Below are 20,492 nucleotides of genomic sequence, written 5' to 3'. Positions count from 1 at the left end.
TTTCAGAATTTTTGATGTTTCCGTTAGAAGATAAAAAAAATGGTGGGGATTGCAATTGTTACATTAAGATTAGAGATATGTTAGGTATATAGGAAGTGCGAGGCAATAGCTCGAGCAAACACAGGGGTCTGGTGGCTAAGTCATCAGCTAGCCGAAGGCTACAACTGGTATAACATTATTCAACGAAATTTTATATACACTTTGTATGCTAATAACTCGAAGCACTGGCGTCTCTGGCATATAAAATTTGGGGGGACATCAAAGAAAGCGATTTAAATGGTACTACCTAGCCCAACTTGATTATTATCTTCGATTCCATTTTTTACCTTTCTGCTTATCTTCACGGACCCCTAAGATATATCAAAAACTGTTATAATCGTTTCACAGCCTGAATATTGTATTCCAAATAAATGTAATTATTATTTATATGTTATTATGTCTTTGGTATATAAATTAAATAATTAGAATAAAATATTGAATATTTTGTACTTCAAACTATGGGGGACGCGTTCCCCTTGTCCCCCCGCCTGAGACGCCTATGCATCGAGGTACACATTAATGTATTTCTTTTGTAAACATAGTTAATTTATGTAAGCTACCGCTTCTTAGGTTTGTTGTTTAATTAACAAGTGCAATACATTGTTAATTTAACAACTTTAAAATAATAATAATAATAATAATAAGGAGAAGAAGAAGAAAGAAAGAAAGAAAGAAAGAAAGAAAGAAAGAAAGAAAGAAAGAAAGAAAGAAAGAAGAGTGTGAAATTTTGACTTCGACGGGGATAAAAAATTTCAAACTTATCTATCTGACATTGTTAGTTTATCGATACTTTATGCTAGTTTTCGTAGAATTATGGGTGGTTGAGCAAAATAAATATTTTATTAAAGAGAGAAAATTAGTAACGTGGTGATAAATTATTCCAGTTCCTATTCCAGTTTCCGCAGTTTCCATTTGTTAGTTTTAGTTTTCGTTACTTATTCTAAAATTATCATTGATTTAGAAAGGAAAATCTTATTCTGGTCGAAAGACAGGCAACTTGTTTCAATCACGTCTTTAGCGTATTTTATTAAGAAATAAGGGAAGTTAATGCTGTTTCACATTAAACAATTTCGGTATGTATTCATTTCTTACGTGAGTTAGGCTAAACGCCTCCCGTTCCGTCCAGAGAATTGGAATTAGCTACGGAAATAAATAGTATTCTATATATAAAACTACATGAACTGACATAAACTAACGGGTATTTCCGGTTGACGTGAAAAGTTGAAATTTGGCATTATTGTACCTTTCCGGAACTAACCCATAGGAAAATTGCCAAAAGTGAATATTTTTAATTTGGGGGGGCTCTAAAGGGGCGATGAAGAAATTCTCAATGTTATTTGAATGGGTCTCTTTTTGGACCTATAATATCATATTTTAGGTACTTGGAGTTGAAATAAATAGTTGACATTCGGTACGCTTGTACGTTTTCGTTACTAATAAATTATATATATATATATATATATATATATATATATATATATATATATATATATATATATATATCCAACTGTATAGTGGTTTTATGAGGAACTGAAAAATCTTTCCCATGTTATTTATATGGGACATCTTCTACACTCCAAAATGTTCAGACACTTCCGGCAGGATTAAAATGATGAAATTTGGCATGATTGTAGCCTTCCGGGACTAACCCAGAGGGAAATTTCCAAAAGTGAATATTTTTAGTTTTTAAGGGGTCTAGAGGGGAAATGAAGAAACTGCCATGCTATTTAGATAGGCGTGTTTTCTTGAGATACAAAATCTTATCTTTTAGATTGTTGAAATACGAAAAGAAACTTGAAATTTGGTAGAATTGTGAAGGGCGCGGTGGCTCAGTGGTAGAGCGTCCACCTCCTGTGCTTGGGGTCCATGGTTCGATTCAGCACGCGTTGTGTGGACTTTGTGGCAGACAAACACCATGCCCGTGGATTTTCTCGGGGCTCTTCCGCTTCCTCTCACTTTCTTCATTTCATTCATTTCTAATCATCACCGTCTCCTTTAGCCTAACCGGCATAATCGTGTGACGTAAAACTAAAAATTTCATTTCATTTTTTGGTAGAATTGTGAGTTTAAGAGGTACGTTGCCGTAGGCGCGCTAAACGCGGGGGTCTGGGGAGGAGCCTTCAGCTAGCTAAAGGCTAGTCGTTTAATATAGGCCTAATTATACCTACTTATTTTAAAATATAGAAGAGCAAAGTCATTAAAAAAAGTAGTTTCGTTAAACGCAATAATAATAATAAAAATAATGAAAATAATAATAATAATAATAATAATAATAATAATAATAATAATAATAATAATAATAATAATAATAATAATAATAATAAAGAGTTACATGGATTTTACAGTGGTAATTAAAAATTCGCAATTTCGAAATAAAATACACATCCAGTAGCAAATTTATACTTTAAGGAAACCTTTAAATAAAATACTTAATTTGCTAAACTACCGACTAGATTGGGCAGAAAACTGTATTCGTTCGATAGTTTTAAACATAGAATTTTATTATGCAAAGAATGAAATTCCTACAGAACGATAATATTTTACGATATATTGAAATTCAAATGTGTATTCGGTTTCATTTTCGTATGGGCAAGTAATTCTCAAAACTTTAATCTACATCTTAATGTAGAATCTGAGTCACATGTATGCGTGCCGGAAATCGAACTCTGGTTTTCCATGTCGAACTCACATCACTGCGCTAACCATATATCCACTACAAAGCTCCAAAATGGTGTGAATTTGCTACAAGTCTAACATGGTTCAAATTTATTGAACCTCAGTGAGTACTCCCCGCCTAATTCTGTGTGGTCTGACATTGACAACTAACACGCTTTGCATATTTGCTTGCGCTGCAACATTTCAGAGAAAAATCAACTCAAGAATATTCATTCGTTTCGTAAATGCTTACAAAATAATAATAAAAAAAATGTTACGAAAACATACATTAGATGTTATTAAATTCTGAAATTGAAAAGTGTAGGCATATTAAGAAAATATTTTATATTCTTCCTTCATAATAATTTTTATATATGCGTCACGCAACAAGTTATGATTTGAAAATTTAACACGAATTTTTTTCGCTCTTGAAACAATACCAGCCAGTCTTCTACCCGCGAGAATGAGAGTTAATTTTTCTTATCATCATACACATGCAGCGTGCTAATCAGCACAAGCTGATGTTCCGCGTTGTTTCCTCCTCTCCACTTCCCTAACGCAAAAAAGAGAGGAAGACTTTTCAGTCACGCTGAGAGCGTGATTACTAGGAGGCGGAAATTCATGACCTAAAAAAGATACACTCATGATCTATACAAGAATTTCAGGAATGATAAAAAAAATGCATCAAAATAATGCGATCTTGGCCAATAATTAGTTTTCGAATCAAGGGCCACAAAATTTTTGAACAGCCCCTGAATCGAGCTTTCGTATTTTTCTACGGAATAAGCACATCATGCTGAGTTAAGTGATAGTCTGAGTTTGGTTACACTACATGTAGTTCTCAAGATATGAGGCGTACAAGATAATTTTTGGTTGAAATATGTTGGATCTTTTGATCCAAAAATGCTCTAAAAACATAGAAAATTCATCTGAAAACTGTAAAAAAATGACAGTTAAATTTGTAACTACAAATTTTAGAGTACAATAAACATAAACATACAAACACACCAAATATATCAACACATACCAAACACATCATCGTGTCTGCGGTACCAGAAAAAATAAGGTAGATTCTTCAGTTGAAATATGTAAGTTTGATTTTAAAATAAAATAACCAAATAAAATATAAAGTTAAACAATTAAACGATTAAAACAAATACAGCAAACTATTCAGCGTAAAATGCACTTATTTCCCGTATCTCGGCCTATTACGTAGCATGATGTGTTTCCAACAGAAAGAAATCATGTAATTATTGTTTATCCTTTGTCCGGGCAAGATATTTTTGTGACATAGACCAGCAACTGGGCCTTACCAACTCTATTAGCCTTACCATCTCGATATGTACATAACTTTAACTTCGACTAACGATAGAAGAATTCAGAATTTTATGTCATCGAAATATTTATGGTTATTGAGAAATTCGAAAAAAAAATGAAGCTACTGGGCCTGGGAGGCCCCGCTTGCCGGGATAAGGTTTAAAATCAACAAAATTGGATATGAAAATTCGGAAAGTGAAAATCAAGGACACATTCGGGGGAGAGGGGACTTTCTAGGCACGTTGCCTCTTGCCGCCAAAATACAGACGTCGAAAGAGTAACAAATCGAAACGTCAGAAATAATTTTATAAATATTACACAAAAATTTATTTTGGAAATATTGAATGAAAATGAAAACTCCAAGTTTTTCCACTTACTTTACATATGGTTACAGTACACCACCATTGTCTTCACAAGATAGGAACAAAGACTAATTTCTGTAGTTCAGATCCTGTTTCTTTTACAGAACAATGTGTTTACTTTGGTGCAAAGTCTCGACCATATTGCAAAAATTAAAAGAATAACAAAAAGACACTAAAAATAACGAAAATATGACATAAAATCGGAAAAAGTAATCTAAAAACTGAAAATTGGTAAAATACACACAAAAAAAGAAGAAAAAGAAAAAAAAGAAAAAACACCTTAAAATTACATTTTTTTTTGTTGTTTTTGTTTCAGAGCGTAGTGTAATATGTGCATTTGATGAGTTTTTTGTACGTGATACCAGAAAAAAGATAACATTTCAACAACTTCTGTCCCCTAGTAATTACATTGCATATAACCACAGGCGTTTAAAGGGCTGATCTGTGATTCAGATGAATACTTGAAAAAGCCAAGCCACAACACATGAACAAAGGATAACACGAATTATCTTCACATACGTCACGTTCCCCAATCAATCAGGGCTGCAGAGCCCATATCAAAATAAGTAAAATCTGTATTCACTTGTTCCTTATTTATAGAGAAATAATTATCTATAACAGTGGCGGCCGGTGGATTGTGGTTTCGGGTGTTGCAGTACGAGCGATAAGAGACATATAGTTGACTCACTGACTAATCAGCATAACTTTATATGCAAATGCTATGTGACATGTTAAATTAAATAAAATTCTGTTTTTAAAAAAATAAAAAATGCAGAACATTTTATCCGATTAATCACCTTAATTAATTAGTAAGTTCATTCTTCTCTCTTTGATTGGAGCAAATCTGTCTAATACATGCTGGTTGAACTCTGGTATTCTTATTGTCAGGTCTTTTTCGATGGAAAGCATAACCAATGGTGATAACCTTTCTTGGGACATTCAATTCCTTGAAAGTGTCAATTCTTTCTCATGTGGAAAAAAACTTTTCGTCTTTTGCTGACGCCATAGGTACTGTTAATATTAATTTCAAAGCTTTGTAGATTCACTAAATATTTTTTCTAGATTATTGCGAATGATTCATTCTAGCAAACTCAGTCCTTGACAGTGATCCGAATTCCTCTTCAGCGTTGACTGAAGAGAGTTCGTAGCAGAGATTAGTGTTATGAAAAAATGTACATTGAACACAATTTATTCACAGTTTATCCAGGAAAATTTAAAATAAGTTGAGGAAATGTATCTGGTGCAAACAACACTACTGCATAAGATATCCTGTAAATTTAAACTGCATTTTTTTTTCGAACACTCTCCTGAATTGCCTTTGCTTGTTTTGTCTAAGCCTTAATTGCAAATTTTTCCTCAGTTGAAAGCTGGTCAATGTTTTTTGTAAGTTATTTACAGAAGTCATGGTATAGAATTCATTCAGAATTTGTAGGTTATTTACAGAATTAAAGCACACACAATAAAATTAAACCTAATAATTAAAAACCAAAACAGCTGATACAAAATAGGTACTGGTATATGAATTCCAAATGTCACATATTCATACATCAACACACACACATGTGCGTAAAAGAAAAAAACTACATTCCAAATCATCCATCTTGGTTGTTACGCAATGCACGATGAACACAATATACTTCCACATGAGGCGAAACAATGCCTACCAATGTGATATGTTATGGAAAGGAAACCTCGAAACTCGCCAGATGAAGGATCAGCATGTAACAGAAGCCATAAATCAAAGAACATCAAAACAAACAGAACTGCCAGTTCTACACCTAGAAATGTTAACTGGGAGGGGTCCAAAGTATTTGAGGGAGATCCAATACGTCTACATAATATGGAACCTGTCTTATACTGCACCCGAAAAGACGATAAGTAATTCTTACTTACTGTCACCTATATTTTTAGAAAAAAATGATAGAACGATTATTTTTATAAGAAAAGATGAGTACATGATGAAGCGTAAAATAAAATATTTAGCCTACATCAATCGTTTCTGTGTTAGAAAAGTATAGTTTATTAAGAAAGTCTACAAATGTTAGTCAAGTTTCGAAATATTTGGGAGGTCCGGACCCGGTGGACCACCTCGTGGCTACGCCCCTGAGCATTGCTAATTAGTCCCAAATTCAATGTGGCGTTCCCCATCATACAGTTTTATGTGGAAATTACCAAGAGTATAAAATATACTTATTTTATAAAAGAAATAATATGTTTATACTAAAATACTATCCACAGAGGAGGGGGGAGCGATTCTACATACTGACTTATTAATATTTGATTCACAAATTACTGTAGAAGAAGCCTTCATTATCAATATAAGCTAAGAATTAACTTGTAAATGTGGATCTACTTTCATTTGTTTTCTCCTCTACTAGATATTTTCTTTCTTATTTTGTAATTTTACAATCACTTTTTTTTAATTGTCATTATATTGATTTGCTTCAGTATGGTCTCGTAATTTAAAAATCTGAATGCATAAAAACAAATTCCATTTGTTAATTGCTAGTGAAAGAAAATTAAGAAATCTTACTTAGCGTAAAAAAACCTTCTCGTTCACTGGAAATCATGTTGTGTTGCAGAAGCACTGCAACGACCAGTCCCTTTAACTTCTGAGATAGGGAAAAGGAGACTTAACATTTGCTCCAATTCCCGCGCTGAAGGAATCTGGTCGTTGCATGCTCGCTGCAACACAATGTAAATTAGAGACTCTATGACGGATTATTTTTCGCTTTTTAAAATGGATTAACGGAACTGACAGTTACAGAAGTAAAAAATAAGTTATTTAAAGTATATATATGCAAGTATTAAAAAGTATTTTTTTCTGTTCTTTACTACTATTGATAATAATATTTTTTTCTTGAAATACTTTGGTCGTTGCGTAACGCTGCAACACTTACATTAGCCGCCACTGATCTATAATCTTCTGTTTTCGTATTAGTTGGGAAGACACGTGACTGTGATTATATTGCCGCTACTGGTTCAAAAATTCATTTGGGGGTAGGGCGGTTCAGTGGTAGAGCGCTTACCTTTGGTGTGTGGCGTCCCTAGTTCGATCCATGACTAAGTAGGTTTGTGTGGTGGACAACATCGAGTCCATGGGTTTGCTCCAGGTACTTCCATTTCCTCCTACATTCTCAATGCTTTCATCATCATTCACTTGTTTTAATCATCGTCTCCCTTAGCCTAAAGGGCATAGTCATGGAACACTAAACTGAAAGATAAAAGATATGTAAAAAAGAAAAAAGAAAAGAAAGAAAGAAAAAGAAAAGAAAAAGAATCATTTTAAATGATTCACTTGCTTTTCCGTGATAGTGAAACAACATCGAAGCCATTGTCGCAGCTCCAGTACGCGAGCGGAACGTACTTTACAATTCTCAACTTCAGAATTATCAGTATGCAAGCGGTCACACGTGAATAAACAACAAACATAAGAGAATCCTTATGTTTGGCATTGTTTCAATACATAGAGGAAAATTTCAAAATTATAAAAACTAACCCCTTTTCCCATTTAGAAATTGCTCCTATCACCTTCCCTTAAGAGAGAGATTTTTTGAAAACCCTGAAACACGTACGTAGTTACTTTAGTTGAGTTAAAATGTCGATTTTAACAACTCATACTTAAGGAAATCCTTACATTTGGCGTTTTCTGAATAATTTTAATATTATAAAAGTTACCCTCTTTCTATCTTTAGATGTGGCCATTTTCAAAATCGCTGATCTGCTGTTATTTTTAATGGCGAGTTAATATGCCGAGTTTTATTTTCCTAACTTTAGTGATTCGGGACATACACTAGTTTTGGGGAATACATTTACCCACTTCTTTACCTCTTTAAAATGTTTTACCAAAAATCCTTCATTATGTCTTGTTTTCGTGACAAAGGGAGTATTCTGTCAAATTTTCATGTTCCTATCTATAGTAATATGGCCTGAGCGATGATAAATGACTCACATTTACTTTTTGGTACAATAGTACTATAAATTATCCGCGTATGTCTGTACAATTGCAGACACGAAACCATTAAAAAAATTTCTATTTGATGTTCCTAGGAAGGATGACCGGCAAAATATTTCAAGGTTTTTCAACATACAACTTCTTTTCATTCGATCACATAAGGAAGTTATAAAGAAAAGCTTTTATCTTTAGACACTAGTTTATTTCCTTTTACAATTTACATGCTTGCCCAAACACTTACATAGTCAGGGGAACGAAATCCAAACATTTTCAACAGCCAAAAAAAATTTTACAAGTAGGTCAACTTGGAAACAATATACTCATAAATCATAAGGAATAAGGTAAGATTACGAGGAGTGTATCTTATCAAGTTCTGGAAATGCTTTGCTCACTTTTCTCAGAATATTATCTGTTCTTAAGAAATCTTTGTATGGTCTGTTGTGGGAGTTCGAGGACGTATTTTCATTGGACATAATATGTGGTACCATTCTTTGGTGTTCATCAAAGCTACGCAATTCTAAATTCATTAAAAATATATATTCATTTCGTTATTTCAATGAATTCGCTCAATTCATGACTATTAAAAGTGTCTAACGGGCGTAGGGTAGTGATAGCATTCCGCTTTGTAATCAAGAAGTCCTGGGTTCGATTATGGGGCAGGCTATTCTGATTGAAGAGTCTTTCTAAGGTTCTTCCCAAGTTCCACCAGTTCTGGTATGGTAAAAAAAACATTATGCCCATGCTCTAAAAGATGTTTAATCAAAACTATCTCCCTTTCTTTCAGTGGCGGATATAGACCGGGGCCGGGAGGCCTAGGGATCCCAAGTTTTTGAGTAAGTTTATATATTTTTGAAACTTTGTAGTAAACCCAGGATGTTCCATAATCTGGTTTCTGGCTGGTCCCCCGAGTGTTTACTTTCTAGATCCGCCTCTGCTTTCTTTTCTCCCTATTAGAAATCTATGAAGGTTTGAACCACAGGTAAGACTACATACAGACAAGCGCCATTAAAATCCGGGTTGATCGTCCACATGGTGAAAGAACCAATTAACGATTTGATTTCGTTCCAAGGAGTTGGTACTAAGATTGGTTTTTGCATGTGACGTCATGGGTTATCACCGTAAGCAGCATTATTTTATCTGCTTTGCTTATTTCTTTGTGAATAGTAGATTCAGTGCGGAAAGATAAGACAGAAAATAACCCTACTCTAGAATCGTCTACCACTTACTTATTTGTGCTATTGTAGCCATTATACAGTAGTAGCTTAGACAAAAGCAAACATATGTTTATTTCTATCAGTTCCTTCAAGTTCTCTGTCTAGGTTTGGACATTGGCTGCTTATTGTGTTGCAGGGTTGGGCAAAATCAATTGAAATCAATTGCAATTGATCAATCAATTGAAAGTAATTGCTCTGAAAATCAATTGCAATTGAATTAATTGCCAATTAATTTCAATTTCAATTGAATGACTGAATTCAATTGCAATTACTTTCCACTGCAATTACTTTCAATCAATTGATTAATTGCAATTGATTCTCCATTATTAATGGCCTACTGCAATTAACAATTAACCATTACTTTCTTCAATTGTTAATTGCAATTAACAATTAAATTTACAGATTAATTGTTAATTGTTAATTCAATTGAAATTTGCCCAACACTGTTGTGTTGTTTGTGCGTATCATGACTTCACGACTCCTTCACAAAATATCAGTCAATGGTTAGTTTCAAATTTTCTACACAACTGACGTCAAATCGAAAGTTAGATCCTTCGTCGCAAATAAGAGGTGCTATTTATTGGTCACGTGAGGTTTCAAGTCCTTCACCGGGTTCCCAGTTTGTGGTTCCAACAGATGACAATATTACTTTCATATATATATATATATATATATATATATATATATATATATATATATATATATATATATATATATATATATATATATATATATATATATTTAATATACTTGTTCAATAACAGCGTAAAATGAATAAATTAGAAGCACAAGATAAATACTTCTTTCTAAGCCAGCCTGTTATATTAAAGGGGTCAGCAATTAACACCAAGGGAAAAACACAGAGATCAGGAAACACCATAAAACTGCTTGTTTATGTAAAACTAGCATCAATTACCCACTTCGCTGGGTTAAATTAAGAAAAAATAGTAATACATTTGGTTAGTCAGTCACTTTTTACTATTACTAAAGCGCTCCTTGATATTGGTCATTTTCGATAATTTTTATATATTCCCTCTCCTCCCCATGTTGCTGGGCACGGCATCGGAAGTGTCATTGTTCATCTCAACGACCCCAAAAACTATGAAATCGACACTGATATTGGTAATTTCGATCTCATATATATATATATACCCCTCTTCTCCCCCAAGTTGCGGGGCATCAGAAGTGTCACTGTTTATCTCAGCGACCTCGATCTCGATTGACCGCTTTCAAGAAAATTACCTTGTACTGCTATAATTAGTGCTTTATTAAAAAAAAAAGAACTTTTTACAGAAATGTAATGTACCATATGTCTACTACAAAGTTCACATAAAATAATTTTCTTCAAACATTGTTTAATAATAATAATAATAATAATATTATATATATATATATATATATACTTACCTCGAATGGCCCTATTCATCCTTACATATCTGGGTGAATAGGCCCGTTCGTAAGGTGAATAGGGACACATGTATTAAGTGAATTGAAACCACACACAATTATAAAGTCATACTAAAACATACAGTACAATTCGTATGCATAATATTTCAGACTTATAAATGGTGTAAGCGGCAGATTTACGTGCTCACAAAGTCACATAGTTACATGTGGGTGGGAACAAATTTCTCTCCAATCTATTTTAAGAAAACACAACACAAATAAGTAATCTCTAATACCTTCTTTTTGTATCACAATGATCACATTACAACTAAAAATTCTTGAACAGTCTGTCACTCTCTTTTTTTTTTAATAAGCAAAAAACTGTTAATTAATCCTTGTCTATAGGCCTAGCCTATCATATACGAAAAGAGTACACAAAAACAAAACTTCACTTTGCATTACAGAAAACAGAACTTTTCATTCTGAACTTTTATTTCTTTCTGGTGCTGGATTGCTAAGACAACGTCCACAAGTAAACATTTTCCTTTGTTCTCCTTTGATACATCGCTTATGATACCACGCTTTGCATTTGTAGCAACATATCCAGTACCCAAAGAATGAAAACAAAGGGTAGTGATAGGAAATGCTGCAAAACCCGCATGCGATTATTTCATTTTTATTTATATTTTCTGTTATTTCATCTTCATCATATTCTTTTTCTTCATTCAGGTCTACTGAACTTACTACTGACGTTCTACGTTGTCGATCCCTTTTGAATAATCCTTTGATTCTGGAGACGTTAGTAGCTCAGCACGCTGCTTAGGTCTAGATTTACTGGACACATTTCTAACAATCTTTTTGGGAGTTGGTATTAAATCATGTAAAGAAACGTTTGCCTCCTTAGACATAGGCATACACTCAACTCTTTTTTTTTTTTTTTTTTACACATGTAGTTGCTGACGTTTCTTACTCTGCATACCTTGAGTTGTTAGCGTTAATTTCTGCTTCCTTATTTGATATTTCAATTGTTCAAGAGAACAAAAACTTGTACTGTTTCTTGTAGGTCATCTGTATTTAACACTCATATTTTCCTATCTGAAATAAGAAAGAGAGACAAAAAATATCGAATTCTTATATCACCATTATGTATAAGACGATAGATAGGATGAATGGGTGGGGTGTGGTTGATGCATGCATTCGAACAAAATTAAAGTGGGGAAAATCTTTGAGTTTTACTCCCCAAGGTTATGCAGGGTAGGCTAAATGAAAAGGTGATGATGAGGATGAATGAAATGGTGGAATGAAAAAAGAAAGAGTTCGTAAACGGGAGAACCTCGAGAAAGCGGTGTTAGCGGTTAGTACACGGTGTTTTTCCATCACTTAGCACGAGCTGAGAAAGAAACAGGGACCCTACACACCGGAGGTGAACATTCTGCCACTGAGCCATCGTGGTTCCCTAATCAAAAAGTATAGCCCTGTCCACCCTAACTAGATATGGTCCTGTTCACCCTAATTGGTAATATATAGAAAAATGAGTTGGCAACCCTGTTTAAGTTCCTTTACGATTATCATGCTAGTCATAACAACTTGAGTCAACCTTTTTGAAAATAAGAAAATGAAACTTCTGCACTTCCAACAAAACTACATAGCGTAACAAGAAAGAATACACAGAAGTATTAAAAATACGCTATTTTTCATAACACTTGCTTTCAATTGATGATGAAAATTGCAGTATAATACAATCAGCGTCCAGCATTCACTCAGTCCAACTGCACAATATACTTGTAGAGACTCACAGTGAAGACACGGCGTGGCATACTCACTTCACTGCTTCTGTTCTGTGAACAAGTAAGGTGAATGACGCAACGAGTGGCCCTATTCCACCGAAGCTACCCTATCTATATATTAATAGCGGTGTCTGTGAACAAAAAACTTAGAACCAAATTCAAAGTGACTATATTTGTGACTCTTAAACTCTTGAACCACACGACCGATCTCGATCAAATTTTTGACGTAGATGCAGTTCTGGCCTGAAACTTTTTTTTTTTTTTTTTTTAGCTATTGTAAGGTTCCGCATGTCTTCACATCATGCTGTAACCATGTGTGCACTACATGTGTTGGCAGTAAACAAATAGAACGCAGACGACAGTACCGAAGAGGAGTCACCCACAACCACCAGCAGTCGGCAAGACGGAGATCACCGAAGGTAGCCGACATTTTAGGATAAAAGTCAGCAGCACACCTCAAGAAGCATCAATCTCTCCAGGTTGATCAAGCCACCAAAGCCCTAAGGCGCCTGACCATTGGGAACACCTTACCCTCTCACGACGCTTGGTCAATTGAGAGATACCTTTCTTAAAAGCCCTACGACGTTTGGTTATTGGGTTTCCTTTCTCTCTCACGACGCCCGGTCACCGAGAGACACCTAATCACAGAAACTCATCCCCCTCTCCGACGCCTGGTCAAAGAGAGTAACCTCACCTACAAAAGCCCTACGACGATTGGTCATTGGGTTCCTTTCACTTTCTTACCTAAAATATTAGAGGAAACTACTTATTGTAATATATTTCTGTATTCAAGAAGATCTTTTATAATAAAAGGTGATGGGAAAGTCCAATCTCCCGAGTACGATAATAGCTCTACCTTACATAAACTAAGAGAATTTTACGCTATTCACGGTAGAACTTGCGGCAGGGGGAATTATAAAAATATAAATAAAATTTAATAATTCTTGAACCAAATCTCGATCAAATTTTCAAGATAGATGACGTTAGTGCCTGTAATGGATTTTACCGTTTCACTTTGACGGAACAACGTAGGACTTGGGGAAGAGGGGGAGATATACAAAAATCAATAAATATACAAATAAAAGTGACCATGTTCGTTAAGTTAATAACTCTTGAACCACCCCATCGATCTCAATCAAATTTTCAACATAGATGAAATTCGAACCTGGGAAGTTTTTTATTATTTCATTTTGATGCTAGAACTTAGGGGAGGGGGAACGAAGGAGAGTAAATATATGAAAATGACTAAAACTTAATAACTCTTGAACCACCTGACTGATCTCGATCAAACTTTCAACATAGATAAAGTTCCGACCTGGGATGTTTTCGTCATTTTACTTTGACGGCACAATGTAGGGGGAGGGGAAACATATATGTAAAAAAAAAAAAAAATATCTATCTTTGTGACTTTATCACGCTTAAACCACCGAACCAATCTTAATCTAATTATCAACATAGATGAGGTTCGGACCTGGGGTGGTTTTTATCATATCTCTTTGACGGAAGAACTTAGGGTAGGAGGAGAGGATGGGAGAGAGATATAAAAATAAATAAAACTTAATAACTCTTGAACTACCTGACCGATCTCGATCAAATTTTCAATATAGATGACGTTCGAGTCTGGAAAGATTTTTAAAAAATATTTTCACTTTGACGGTAGAACCTAGGGGAGGGGGAGGGGAGATTAATATATAAAAATAAATAGAACTTAACTCTTGAACAACCCTACCGATCTCGATCAAATTTTCAACATACGTGCATGACATTCGGTCCTGGGATAATTTTTATCATTTAACTTTGACGATGCAACGTAGGGGAGGGGGACGAGAAGATGATTAAATTTTCGACCACCTGATCGATTTTGATCAAATTTTCATCAACATAGACGAAGTTCGGATCTGAGATGGCTTTTGTCATATCACTTTGACGTGTAACTTAAGGGAGAGGGAGAAACATTTGAAAATGATCGAAAATGACCGATATTAGTGTCGAATCTATAGTTTTTGGGGTTGCTGAGATGAAAAATAATACCTCCTATGCCGTATCCCGCAACATGGGAAGGGGAGAGGGATATATAAAAGTCACCGAAAATGACCAATATCAAAGAGCGCTTTAGTAATAGTAAAATCGGAACATATTACTATTTTTCCTTAATTTAACCCAGCAAAATCGGGGTGTGTCTTAGATTCGAGGACGTCTTAAATTCGAGTAATTATCGATAAATTCTTAATTCAGGATATTATTATGTTATTAAAACTACTTTGTAGCTATTAATATTTTAAATTTTGTATCATATTCAATCATTCAGACGACAATAGTGTCCTGCACTTTCGCAGGACGTGCGTGTTTGCTAGTTATTATTATTATTATTATTATTATTATTATTATTATTATTATTATTATTATTTTCTTATTATTGAAGAGTTGAAAATTCAACGCAATATCTGAAATTACAGAAAGAGGCAGACCAAAAGCACGCATGTTCAACGAGTTGGAAAGAGAGATACGTGAAATATGCATGGTTTACGAAAGGGGCGCCAGATAAATAAGGTTGAGAACCACTGCTGTACAGTATCCCTTCAAATTCAATGGCCCAATGTATACATATAAAAATGAAAGTGACTATGTTTGTGATTTAATAACTCTTGAACCACCCGACCGATCTTGAAAAAATTTCCACATAGATGAGGGTCTGGGATGGTTTGTATTATTTCACCTTGATGATGAAACTTTTGGATAGGGGATGTGATATATAAAAATGATGCAAAATGACCGATATTAGTGTCGAATCTATAGTTTTCGGGGTTGCCGAGCTGAACAGTGACACTTCCGGTGTTGTTTAAATCCAAATTCAACCCCGAAAGTTGGGAGATGGGGAAAGGGAGATACGGTATATAAAAATGATAGAAAATGACAGATATTAGTACCGAATCCATAGTTTCTGTGGTCGCTGAGTCGACCAATGACACTTCCGATGTCATTTTAATGAAAAATTTAGCCCACAATAGTAATATTTAATTTTTATTTATTTGGATTTCTTACTATTTTCTGATTTTTCATTATATTTTCTTTGTTTTTATTGATTTGAGAGCGATTCAGTAATAGTAAAAAGTGACTGATTAACGGAACACATTTCTAATTTTTCTTGTTTTAACCCAGCGAAGTGGGCCATTGACGCTAGTCGATTTCTTACATATAAAAAGGAAGATCCAAATAACCTTGCTGGCAACGCTAGCAAACATACACCTCAGAAATAAGTAAAACTCGTCTATAATATGACCAAAAATGAGTCCAAGTATCATCTAAAGCTATGATATGGTTTATATTAGCAATGAAAACCGTATTTTGATGTTCACGTGGGTTAGAAATGTGATTACGTTTAATTCGACACGTAAGAATATTCGACGATAAAAATACGATATGTAATAGAAATCTGAATCTTTTTGATAAGAAATTCATAACGTGATTATGTGTTTTAAGTAGTAAACGTATGAACTTGATAATAAATTGATCGTACGTATGACCTGTTAAGAAAATCTGGCTATCAATCAAAGAACCAGGGAAAAAATGGCGGTCGATAAGTGATATAGTCTTATATTTATTTATTAATTATCTTCTATGTCTCTTTCAGGAATAAAAAATGGTTTTTGAACAGTTGATTAAATAATATTATCGTGACACTGTTCTTAAAACACAGAGATTAATCACTTGAAGTCGTATCAAACAGATAAGATAGTAATACGACAAAAATTTAACGCATTTTTTAAGTGTTTACTGGAATGTTCATTGTGAGTGGTGACAAAGATACGGTTGATGAAATATTTTAGTTTTCAACAAGGGATTGTGTACGTGTAAATTGTTAATACAACTACCGGTATACAGGCTTCCAATTATCGAGAGGTTAGTAGTCTTTGTGCAGTTTAAATTTTAGTTCTTTCCGAAATTGTGAAAAGAAAGATACTTTTAGAAAATTACATTTAGCAAGAATTTGGTATTTTAAAACCAAAGAAGCATTAAAAAAATTAAAAGGGTTGGCATATTTAGGTTCATAGATAAATACAAGGTCTTCGAGAAAGGATTGTAGGGTTTCATGATGCTACTGTTCAGAAGTCATCAAGATGCCTTCCTGTTCTAGCACTTTATAGCACATCGTGATCTTATCTTATCTTTAAGCTGAACAGGAATTCACGTTCTGTCTAATCTTCACAAAGAGAGATATTTAGATTTCGGGAAAATTTAATAGTAATAATTTTCCCGATAATTGTAGTTGCTTTCTAGGACCCTTCATTTTCATGTGTCGCATCACGCAACTTTTAAGTACATTTTAAGCTGGAAGTCATACAAATTTCACTTTTTCCATGGGCCAGGAACTCTGATTGGTCAGATTTTCACTTTTCAAAGGAGTAAACAAAAGATGTTCTTTAACTTGCTGGGAGCATGATCTTTTCCCCGATCGGTGTGTTTGATTTGAAGTACATTAGAAGGATATCCAAATACATCGGTATATGTCATTATTGAAACGCGAATTAGCGAATAAAGTTTGAAATTCAAGTAGTGAATTTGAAAAAACAGATTATTGATTTGTTTGATATTGTTTTCGAAGAAAGACATACCTACTTTTATTTTTAACCTTAAGACCTACTTACTACCATTTTGGCGCCAATCGGTGGGGTTTGTGACCTGGCACAAAAGGAGATAAGCTAAAATCTCACAGTTCCTTTTGTGTACAAAGAAATATTTTGCATGCGCAATCGTGTACGCACGATACACTGTGACCATTTTGGCACAAATCGGAGTTGGTGATAATGGTGAGGCTGGCATTATAACTAGATACGCGAAATCTCACACTTCCTCTTGTGCATCACCACCTCAATGCACTAACGATTGAGACTATTTTGGCGCTAATTAACGGGGTGTGGGGTCTGTGGACAGCCTACCCAAATATTCTTGAATATCTTATAATAACTTTGTGCAGAAAGGCCAGTTTTGCGGACACAAGCAATACACAAACGTTTGAAGCTATTTTGGTGAAATTCGGAAGAAGTGGAGAGGCTTTTAAACGGGCATTACAAAAATGGTAATTGAGCAAGGAAGACATAACAAGTTAGGAAAAATGAACATTTCCGATTTTTGGCCCCCCGCAAAAACTCCATTCCAAAAAAAGTTGACTTCTTTTTTCATCTTTTTTCTAGTAGTCAGTGTTCGAGTGGAAAAATAGGAGAGGCGGTATGTTTTATTTCGGTTTTGGCTCGACATACCGGTTATCTAAATGTTGAAGGCATGTTGCCTAAAAGATCGCAATTCTATTTACATAATGACTAAAAACAATTGGAGAATTTCTCTCAGTGTGGAAATTGAAGAACTTCGAGGTGGGGAGAAGTTAGTGTGTGTCTAAAATAGCTATACTTGTACTAGGCACTGGTGCAAATCCCGGAGGATGAGGGGACATGTCCCCTCCAATCTTGGAACTAGGGGAACTGTCCCCCCAATAATCCGATTTGAAATGTGTTTTTTTTGGGGGGGAGGGAGAAATGTGATGATTTCTGTCCGATTGCCACAAAGGAAAGTGAGATGAAATTGATGTTCCTCCAGAATAAGCCTCAAATCTGCCCGCCTCACAATGTTGAAGACAACTCTGCTCCCCCTGATACTCTACAGCATTGTTTTCCAACTTCATAAATATTTTGAACAACGCTTAAAAAAAGTTATGGGAACGGTCTTACCCGTCCCCCAATGTTGAAGACAGATTTGCGCCCCTGGTACTAGGAGAGTATTCTTGAAAGTATTAATTTCTCAACATATTCCAAACAAAACTTTACCCCTGTACAATATGAAGAAGGTTATGATTTCTCAGTTCACAGTATTTTTCTCACAAAAGACTTGAAAAATCCCTTTTTGTAATGTATATACATAGCATATAAATTAAAGGTGCTTGGGTACCTTCTCTGAGAGTCTCTCCATAAACTATGCTCCATAAAGTGTAATTTGTGTAATCACTAAAACACCACGTTAAATTTAAATTACAAATAAGCATAACTGCAATTGCTATGAACATTTATTTAAAGAAGTTTACTTTCTATAAAGGTAACCAAGAAAGTTCTCTTGCTTTTTCACCCACCAACTTCAAACATTGATATATCACCTGAGACATACCTTGAAGATCAAAAATAATACTCATCAGCATTGACGAGCTTCTGCCAACATGCTGGGAGACCGGTAGAATTTGGTAGGCCGTGAAGCGAAGAAAGTATCAAGTGCATTTTGCACCTCTACTAGGGATTTTAAATGGCGTCCTCTAAGGTGATCGTCCAAGGAATGGAACAGGTAATAATCGGACGATGCAATGTCCGGAGAGTACGGCGGATGCAACAATGTTTCCCATCCAAGGTTTAGAATGGTGTCCCGGATCATTCTAGCCACGTGGGGCTTAGTGTTGCGCTGTAACAGGAGGACATCTTTGCGATTCAGAAGTACTGTAGAGTTTTGAATTTTACTTGAACATGGTTCAACTGCTAACAGTACATAGTTGCATTGATACTCTGACCAGCTGGTAGCACTTCCTGATGCACGATGCCGCGAGCAGTCCACCAAATACATAGAAGGACCTACTTCTGGTGCAGTGCTGGCTCCGGCTGTATTGCAACTGGTACATGGGATGCTAACCAATGATGAGGGCACCGCGCCCGTTTAGCTTCGTATAGGACTCATTTCTCATCACATGTCAACTCCCTGTCTAGAAATGGCTCCTTCCTCAGACAAGACAGCAAACAAACACAGTTGTCTGCTCGCGTTGCCTTCTGGCCCGGAGTCAAATCATATGGGACGCATCGACCCGACTTGTAGTGCTTTCCAAGTCGACGGAAGTGCTTCCGAATGGTTTCTCCACTCACACTGAATTGTAGTCCCAGTTCCTCACATGTCTGGCTACTGTTCGCCTCAATTGCTGCCTGAAGATCTTTGCTCTGTACACGTGTTGGTCTTCAGGCACGTGGTGCGTCTTCGAGTGTTTCGTCACTGTCCTTAAACTTGTTAGATCACCGGTGCACTGTCCGCGTTGTTACAACACCTCACCATCTTCCGCTCTGCTGCAGCGGCGTTTGATCCCAGTTTGAACTCGTGCAGCATATACACCCTTATGACGCTCTGTGGAGGTCCCATGTTCACTCTGTTCTTACTCAAGTTCGCGTTATAACTGAACTGCCACAAACAGATAGTATGGTGGATATACCCACACCAACGACTGACCTTTGCCTTATCTCCATTCACATTCAACTCACGATGAAACAGACCTCCATAGAAAGCGATAGAACTTTCTTGGTTACCTTTATAGTTTAAAAAAGGAATATTATACACAAAAGGTAGAACAGATACTTGTTAAAAATTAGTTACAAAGTTGAATAACAGAAATAAGAAATTAGTAATACAAGTATACATTTTTCGTAACTCGTAATGTGTCACCTTAAAACAAATCTGAAATCGGGTTTCTTTTCTATTGCCCTCCAGAAAATTTTCGTGGCAAATTACTCGTAGTTGAATGATGTCCATTCTTCAGCCAAGAAATAACTAGCACGTCTGCTTTGAGCTTGTCCAACAGTGGGCCATTAACATTGATGAACAATAAGTTTGATAATGCTTGAGCACTTAGTTTATTTCTAATATCAGTCAGAAGGATTGATATCATTACCATGTTCCCCCCTAGAAAGCACAAAGGGATCGATGTTCCGGAGAAGTATTCAGAGGTGCTTGGGAATTTCCGCCCTTTCCCCCTTCAATTACC

Source organism: Thermobia domestica, chromosome 7 (assembly GCF_964235325.1).
Source record: "Thermobia domestica chromosome 7, izTheDome1.hap1.1, whole genome shotgun sequence".
Classification (NCBI taxonomy): domain Eukaryota; kingdom Metazoa; phylum Arthropoda; class Insecta; order Zygentoma; family Lepismatidae; genus Thermobia; species Thermobia domestica.
This window is presented reverse-complemented; position numbering follows the sequence as displayed.